At 43.9% G+C, this 9,680-nt stretch overlaps 1 pseudogene; it reads left to right on the top strand.

The window, feature by feature from the left end:
- The first annotated feature begins 4,766 nt into the window (after positions 1-4,766).
- Positions 4,767-6,737, top strand: LOC136511515 (zinc finger BED domain-containing protein RICESLEEPER 2-like; annotated as a pseudogene).
- Positions 6,738-9,680: the final 2,943 nt, after the last annotated feature.

The raw sequence follows: 9,680 nt of genomic DNA, 5'->3' as shown, positions 1-9,680 counted from the left end.
ATATAAAACTTTGAAAACACCGTGGGGAACTCACCCATGGTTTTTGCGTCAAAAAAAATAATAGTGCAACTTTGTGAAGTACTAATATGATGATATCTCATGAGCCACTTACAGAAGCATGTTAGTTATGATCATCGGGAGAAAAAGTAAGATCATGTCAAGAAAAAGTAAAAATAATTAAGTTTATATAGATAGCTTATAACTGCTAAATATTTTGTCAGGGGGCCAAGTTGGTCGGCTTATGGTTAATCCTTTTGCTCTTTTGGTGGCGTCTCGTGGTGATTTGATTTCGGTCCGAGAATCTTGAGCTGGACTGCGGATTTTGTACGGTAAACTGGAGTGGCTCGCTTGAATTGAGTGCCCTGGGTGCCTGTTTAGTTCCAAAAATTTTATAAAATTTTTTAAGATTCTTCGTCACATCGAATCTTTGACGTATGCATGAAGCATTAAATATAAATAAAAAATAAAACTAATTACACAGTTTAGACGAAATTCACGAGACGAATCTTTTAAGCCTAATTAGACTATGATTGAACACTAATTGCTAAATAACAACGAAAGCACTACAGTACCATTTCCTAAAAAATTTCGCCAACTAAACAAGACCTAGGTAGCTGTCTGACTGCATGACTTGTGCTTGCTGCATGTCTCAAAGCTGCCGTTGATGGCTCCTGCTCTCTCTGCGGCTGGGCCTGAGAATGGTTCCAGCTCCGTTTTTTTTTATAGAAAAGAATCGCCTCCAGCTCCAAGCATTCGCCGAGTTCGCGCGGTAGCTAGGGTGTCGTGCTGAACAGCGCAGCAGTTTCAACGCTGAATATGAAGCATGTGCGAAGTCGCAGGCTCGCAGCGGACCAGCTGCCACGCGCCTCTATTCTCTACGGACTAACTAGCTTCCGCAATTCAATTCTTGATTAAGACACGTTCAAAAGTCACTTTATTTTAATCACAGTACAGTGTATTGGCAATTTGGCATCGCCAGCATCATCACCATGGTGCATTGGTGGGTGTGCGGTTTGGTTTAAGTTTATTTGGCGTTCCTTTTTTACATCCCAAATTAAAAAAATCTAAAATTAAAAAAAAAATACATAATATTTTATCTAGATTCTTCCATTATCTTGATCCTCGACTTTCCACGATGCAACCGATGCTCTAGATGAACATAGCCTCGTTGAATGCCGGAGCCTAAGAGCAAGACTAATAATACAGTCGGCTGCTGGCTGTAAGGTTTCTTTACGGCCTTCTCTTAGTCCACTTGTACAGTGGTTACCTCTTCACTATTAATATATGACCCACTTGTCTGTCTCATAAAATTTATTGGTTCTTATGCCTAAGCCGGCTATAAGTTTACAGCCTGCCTCTCCTCTCTCTTCTCTCCTCTCCTCTCCACCTCAGCATTTAGCCAGCTTGCAACCTACTATATTATACTTGCTCCAAGTGCAATCCTTTTGTTGAATCTAACAAACAACCCCAAATATTGGACATGCCACAAGATCCAACGTTTTGAAACGAGTCCAAAACACATCTATATCGGTAGTTGCATCATCGGGTAGGATGCGGATTTATCACCACCAATTCTTGATTTTCTCTGTATGATCATCGACGATGAGATCGATGTCCCGGAGTAACTGTCCTCCCTAGAAGTGCCCAAGAACACCCTTTCCCTTACAGAACTGTCCTCCCTAGAAGTGCCCAAGAACACCCTTTCCCTTATGGATAATGACCTCAAACTGGCCGCCTGACGATGAAATCGACACCTGCGACGGTGATTTCGTCGTGGCAATCCCCGAAGTCGTCGCACGTAACAAGATCCCAACTGAAAATAATCTAATTTTATTGACAAATTTATTTAGGCTAAATCGTAAACAACTACGTATAAAAACTGCGGAAAAGGGAGATAGTTCCCTCTCCTATCACCGATAGACGCGCTAGAGAGAAAGGAGAGGGGCGCTAGGCAGCGGCGAGGAGCAAGAGTTGCGGCAACGGCGTGTCTTTCCTGGCTGTGGCGTGAGGCAACTTATTTGGGGTACTTATATTCACCTAAATTTATATGTGTTGGGTGGATCGAATAAAAATACTCAGAGCTTTTATTGTATGTTTTTAAATGAACTCATCCCTATGAAATTCCTAAGGTAGCGTTTGATGTAGATATTGAGCCTCGGGAATTGGCATTGGCATTGAATAGCTCCAAATGCCAGTGTTTGGATGGTTTGAAATTTGGAATTGGAAATCAACTTCAATGTCAAAGGGTATTTGCCACACCTGTGGCTCTTCACCGTCAATACAGAGCCATGACCCTCTGTATTGACGGGAATTGGTCTCTGCACGAGAAAAGAAAGACACTGCCCGCCCATGCCCGAGCCCGAGCCCCTCCATGGTGGCCGCTTCCTCGTTACCGCTTCCATGGTTGCCGCTTCCTCATGCCTGAGCCTCCTCCTCTTCTTTGAGGCCGGCGCCCCTCCGCTTCTTCCTCTCGTCCGCACCACCGGGGCCATGCCCGAGCCCGAGCCCCTCCATGGCGGTGGCGCGAGATTGGGTGAGGCGGAGAGGCGTGTGGGCGGCGGCGCGAGCTCGGACGGGCGCGTGGATGGCGGCGCGAGCTCGGATGGCCGAGGAGCCATCGCCATAGCGAAGCTCCACCCCTGGCCGAGGTCTGCTCGCCGCCGGCGCACTTCTCCCCAGAGCTCCGCTCGCCGCCGGCGAGCTCTATCCTCCCCAAGGCCATGGCCACCGCCGCCACCATCCCAGGTCTGCCCGCTGCTGAGATCCACCTCCCCAAGGCCATGGCGGCCGCCGCTAGGATTTGCCATCTAATTGGATTCCAGCTAATAATTTCATAACATCCAAACAACAGGTTTGGTATTGTAAGCCAATGCCAAAGCTAGCCTGATTTGATATTGTAACAAATTCAATTCCAGCTCCTCTAATACCAACATCCAAACGGACCGTAAATGATTTCTATAAAATTCATGCGTTTTAGAGTGGAGTTGATTTTTTTTTTAAAAAGTACCTCCAGGGTTAAGACACAACTTGAATTAAGTGGCAATGCGACATCTCACCTGTCTCAGAATTTCAAAATCTTTATCCTGTTCTATACTTCTATCGTGTGCCTTGTGCCATCACTCCAATCAGTAGCGGTTAAAGCTGGACGGAAAACTCGAAGCTCGTTAACTCGCTCGACTCGCGGCTGGCTCGGCTCGGCTTGACTCGGCTCGTTAGGATAACGAGCCGAGCCGAGCCTAGGTTTTAGCTCGTTAGTATAACGAGCCGAGCCGAGCTAGCTCGCGAGCTACTCGCGAGCTCAACGAGTTGCGTTTCCAGGAAAGGCTGCAGGCCGCATTTTCGCAGTCCACAGCCCACAGGCCCCCAGCCCAAGGCCCATGCGCACGGCACATCGGCATCGGCACATAACAGAAGTACAGAATAAAACCCTAAGCCTCCTCAGGGGCTCACGCACAGCCGCGGAGCCGCCTGGCCGCCGCAAGCTCACGAGTCGCGACTGCAGCAGGGGCGCAGGGCCAGCACGCGACCGCGGCGACGACGGGGCAAGCGAGACGCCCGACGCTGCGACCGCAAGTCAGGCGGCCGCGACCAGCGGCTCTCCGTGTGCGAGCAGGTCTGGTTCACTCGGTCACTCCTCTCTCCTTTTTCCTCTAGATCTTCCTTTGCCGATTGCTGCTTTGTCAGAGGTGGTCAGGTGATCCGGGGGGAGGGCTTCCTGGGGCTTTACCGTGGGTGGGGGGCAAGCTGCCTGAAGGTCATGCCACATTCCGGCATCACCTGGGTGTTGTACGAGGCACGGAAGGATGTTCTTCTGGCTGAGAGGAACAAGCCACGCGGCTTAGCAAATTGAACAATCTTTTTTGAACAATGGAGGCGTTGCCGCAGATGAAGTTTTGCTCCTTTGCTGGGACTTCTGATCTATTTTCAGTTTTGGAATCCCGGCTGTGCCGAATGGGTTGCTGGGATTCCTGATCTATTTTCAGTTTTGGACTGCTGGGATTTCTGATCTATTTTCAGTATATAGGGTGCGTTTCTCTGTTTGGCTGAGTGGAAAGCATTTGTTGTAACATCAATTCTGAACAACTGATTGATTTTTGTTCTGTTATAAGAAAAGGATTTGCGTAGATTGATTGCCTAATGTCTGAGTAGAAAATAAGCCTTGCACACAACCAAACAGCCATATAAAAACAGAAGATGTTGCAATTCCTAGAATGAACAGCAAAACATAAGCAGTGCTTTGTGCCATGTCAGCCACGGCCATGGAGGGCGAGAACAGTGCATCGCCGCGTCCTCCAAGTTTGGAGTCAAGGAGTAAGCTTTGTGGACGACGAACTAGCACTCGGTCTTCATCGAATCCCACTCTGTCCATTGACGTGGTGGTATGTTATCTAATTTATCCCAAAAAATGAAGAATGTCATACTTTATTTTTAATGCAATAGCAATGATTCAACTATATACATTAATACATGTATGTTTGTTTGTGCAGCCATTGGAGAAAGTTTTAGAAGATGAGGAGGATGATGATAACAGCTTCGACCATAGGGATGATATGTCTGAAAGCCTACCTACAGTTGATGGTGGAAGTGGAAGCCAGAGGGGTGATGAGGTTGATGATGGCACATCAAAGGCTAAGAAGGCAAAGACGGGAGGGAAAAAAGCTGGTGTTACATTGTCTCCCAAGTGCAAGATAGCAAGAGGCAAAAGGGCTAATTGCTGGAAACATTTTAAGATTGTCAATGTCCCATCCAAGAAGGAGAGGGGTGTCATGGAGACAAAGGCAAAGTGTAAGTTCTGCTATAGGAGTTATGTGTACCATCCAGGTGGTGCTACAACAACTCTGAACCGGCACCTGGCTAATTGCACACAATATCAGAACAAGTTGGCAAAGGCTAAAGCTCAAGGTACACTAAACTTTGGTCCAGATGATGGCAATTCTCTTGTTGTTAATCCTACTGAATATGATCACGAGCACACTAGAGAATTGATTGCCAAGATGATAATTGCTCATGAGTATTCATTTAGGATGGTAGAGCATAAATGGTTTAATATCTTGATGAAATGGATGAATGGTAACTATGAATTTATTGGTAGGAAGTCTATAAAAAATGAATGCATGAGGGTTTATGAATCTGAAAAAACCAACTCAAGAGGAGTCTGAAAGAGGCAGAATCAATAAGTTTAACCACTGATTTATGGACGTCTAATCAAAACCTTCAGTACATGTGTTTGGTGGCACATTATATAGATGAGAATTGGGTTTTGCAATGCCGTGTCTTGAACTTTATCGAGGTGGATCCTCCCCACACTGGTATTGTCATAGCTCAGGCTGTTTTTGAGTGTATGGTAGAATGGAAAATAGAAGACAAGGTCACTACAATAACTCTTGATAATGCTACAAACAATGATACAGCTGTTACAAATTTGAAGGCAAAGCTTCTTGCTAGAAAGAATTCAGTATTTGATCCTAATTACTTTCATATTCGTTGTGCTGCTCACATAGTCAATTTGGTTGTTAATGATGGCCTCCAACCAATAGATAATTTGATAACTTGCTTGAGGAACACAGTGAAATACTTTAAGAGGTCTCCATCTCGCATGTATAAGTTTGTGGAAGTATGCAACAATTATTCTGTCAAAGTAGGAAGAGGTTTAGCTTTGGATGTTAAAACAAGGTGGAATTCAACTTATAAAATGCTAGATACGTGCATTGACTATAAGGATGCATTTGGTTATTACGAAGATGTAGACACCAGCTATGTTTGGAAACCTTCAGATTCAGATTGGGTATTGTTTGGAAAAATTAGGCCAATATTAGGAACAATGGCAGAGGCCACTACTGCATTTTCTGGGTCACTCTATCCAACTGCCAATTTTTCTATCCTTACATAGTGAAAGTTAAGAGAGCATTGATAGGAGCGCAGCAATCTAGAGATACATATTTAATGAGTATGGCTGCTGCTATGTTGGAGAAATTTGATAAATATTGGGAGGAGAAGAACAATGTTATGGTTATTGCTACAATTCTTGACCCTAGGTTCAAGATGAGGTACATTAAATGGTGTTTTGCACAGATTTTTGACCCAGTTAGGTGTGAAATTGAGATTAATGACATCAACCAAGAGTTGGAAAGGTTCTATAACAAGTATGAGATATTAAATCGGCAAAAGATGGGTGACAATGGCATGAACAGGCAATCAACCATAGCTTCACTTGATACAACCAGCTCAATGGCTTCTATTGCAAGTGATTTCCAGTCATTTTTGCAATCTAGTGTTACAGAAAGTTCAAAATCTGAGCTGCTGATTTATCTAGATGAACCAAATGAGCCCATAGATAACAAGCATTTCAACTTACTCAGATATTGGAATGTGAACTGTCATAGATTTCCAGTTGTGTCTAGCTTGGCAAAGAGGTTCTTGGCTGTTCCAGTGAGCAGTGTATCATCAGAGTGCACCTTCAGTAATGCAGGTCGAGTTATTGATGACTACAGAAGCTCTTTAAAGCCGGCCACAGTTCAGGCATTAGTATGTGCATCTAGCTGGATAAGGGGCACTTATGAAGACAACAATCATCCTCTTGTGGTATGGATTCATATATATAAGTATATAACTTGTTCTCTCTGTTCAACTTTGTTTCTCCTGTGACATGCTAATATTTTTTCTATTTTTAGGTTGGAGATGATGAAGATGATGTCGAGTCTATTGAATTCCCAAAATGCATGGTGTCAAGCAATTAGTGTCTAGTGGGGTACATGTGCTCAGTTTGTGCATTCTTTTTTTTTCTTGTTGCTTATCATCTTGTTAACACAGTGTTGTTTGTTGTACTGTTATTGACCTATAGGAAAGGGGGAAGGACTGACCAAGGGACATTTTGCCATGGAGAAGTCTTAACTGACCATGCCTTTTGTGTGTTTGCATGGAAATACAGAATGATGGAACTTCAACAATGTGTCATTCTGCTATGTTAACTTATGTTATGTTTATGCGCCCTTCCTATCTAGCTGATGTCGTACTTTGTAATTTGCATGGATGATAGTTGATGGATGAATATGTGATGGAGACATGGACGATGGACCTAATTTGTACTCTATTGCTTGTGTATGCATACGATGCTTGCTGCTAGCATGTATGATGGATAAATATGTGGTGTATCATGTATGACTCATTGAAATGTATGGTAGTCTTCATTTTACATTTTTTTTTCCCTGGCTCACGAGCCAAACGAGCTAGCTCGAGCTTTTCCCCGAGCCGAGCCGAGCTAGTTTTTTAGCTCGTTAGGTATAACGAGCCGAGCCGAGCCAGCTCGTTATCCTACCGAGCCAGACCGAGCCGAGCCGAGCCGAGCCGAGCCAGCTCGATATCCAGCTTTAGTAGCGGTGCACAGCTGGGTGGAGGAGCTGCAGTGCAGGTTTGCTTTGGCCTTTGGTTGATTGGTTTTCTCTGCATAGATTTTGCAAGCTGCTGCCATGCACTGCCTTGAAATAAACGCTTAGCTGACCGCGGCCTTCACCGATGGCTAGCTGTCCAATGCATACTTTGTCCGTTCTCTAATAAGTGCACTTTTAGAGTTTAAAATTTATCTCAAAATAAATGCATCTCTAGATATTAGATAAACTAATTTTATTTATCTTTTTCTACTTTCTCTCTTTCCAAGTGCAATGATTATACCTTTATAAGAGCATATATATAATTTTTCAGTAACCTTGATCTTTCGGCCTTAACTCTAGAAGAGCACTTGTTTGGGGACAGAGGGTTTACCTGACCGGACTTGGCGCCATGGATTGAAAAACTCACCTCTCTCTCTCTCTCTCTCTCTCTCTCTCTCTCTCTCTCTCGCTCGCTCGCTTGCTCGCTCTCTCGCTGTGGTCGATGGGATTTGACGACTTCGGCGCTTTCCATCGGTCCCTGAAGCAGCCTGAATCGATGCAGGAACTTCACATCATCACATGTCCATGGCACCAGGGTGCAAAATCAGGCAGAGATACTGTCAATGCAACGCCGAGTTCCCCTCCCCGCGGTCGATGGGATTTGACGACTTAGGCGCTTTCCATCGGTCCCTGAAGCAGCCTGAATCGATGCAGGAGCTTCACATCATCACATGTCCATGGCATCAGGCTGCAAAATCAGGCAGAGATACTGTCAATGCAACGCCGAGTTCCCCTCCCCCTTGAATTGGAATCTTGGATGCTGACGCAGAGAGAACCCAAAGCAAATTTTATTTTAAAGCTGCTGCGCACTTGGAGCATCCGGAGAGCCTGCATCTAGGCATGCATCCCGACCTGACTGGTCGGCACAAGGAAAAGGACAAGGTCTACTATTACGTACTCCGTATTACTGCTATGAGCTCTGCACCGCGACGCCATTAAAAACCTCATCGTTGCTGTGTTTGTTCTCGCTCTTCTCGCGAGAGAGACGACGCTGAGCCAGTGAGCCCTGACTTCCTCCTTCTCCTAATGCAGGTCTCTCTCTCTTCCTCTCCTTTCACCCCAGCTGGCCGCCAGGGAGGGTGGTGAGGCCTGCTGTCACTCCTCTTTGATTCCAGCTCGAGGTTGGCTGCTGGCATTTGTTTCTGCCTTCTCGTCTTCGTTGGCTACACGGTCGGCGAGCAGAGGTGTGCACATACTAGTAAATCTACTGTATTCATTTATTTCTCCGCCTTTAGAAACACTCGTTTCATTTGCTCACTACACATGGTAAACATTCGTATGTTCGATTTTTTTTCCCTCTTTGCCTTGCAGGCAAGAGATTTAGCGAGGGTACGTGCATGTTATACCGGGTTTAAGGTGCTTACATTCATCGAGGTTTAGAGCCGAAACAAAGGTGAAATGAGCGAGAGGAGGGCGAAGAAGCCTCCAGACTACAAAGAGCCATGGCAACTCCATAGTGTGGTATGTTGTTATTTCTATATCCCTTTGCTTCTTTCTTGGTGTATATAAAGAACTATATAATACATTTTAATTAGCTATGACTAGTAGCCGGGATTGGTACAATTCAAAAATTTATGGACTCAATTAAATATTGGACTTTCACTTGCACTAAGTCATGTCGGAGGTATAATAGTTTAGCTCATTTCAATTAATTAGCTTACACTCGGTTTAGCTTATATGTACTTCACATGATGCATGCTTAGCCTTGTTTTACACTTTATAGTACATTTCATTTGTTGAGTCCATCTCACAATAAATAATAACAATACATAACTGAACCAATGAATTTTGCACGTAGCTATAATCCTTGATGCACGAAAAGGACAATAGATACATAAGTTCTTGCCGCCTTTAATTTTGTTGGTGATATATATAGAAGTGGGTGTCCTTTATTCCTACCTTTTATGAGTTGTCAACCAATTAAGAAAAATAGATATAACCGGGTGGTTCACGTTGTTGCTACTACTTTGTTTATTTGGCATAAAGAATTATAGCAAATCCTAATTAATCATAATAAGAACACGAGGTATAGTGGTATATTTTGTGATTGATTAATATACCAATTATTTGCCTCTTATTATCCTTTGTCTAACTATTTTTTTTTATATATCACAAGGGTCTTATTCAGATTGGATGGTATAGGAAAAATATGGGATATAAATAAACATAAGGTAAGAAAATATGACATGAGAAAGCATCATTAGAATCAATATATTTTAATGAAAAACTTTGATATGCCGTAGTTGTAACACC

This window comes from Miscanthus floridulus, chromosome 16, assembly GCF_019320115.1.
Source record: "Miscanthus floridulus cultivar M001 chromosome 16, ASM1932011v1, whole genome shotgun sequence".
Lineage (NCBI taxonomy): Eukaryota > Viridiplantae > Streptophyta > Magnoliopsida > Poales > Poaceae > Miscanthus > Miscanthus floridulus.
The sequence above is the reverse complement of the archived record's forward strand: the minus strand, read 5'-3'. Positions and strand labels throughout refer to the sequence as shown.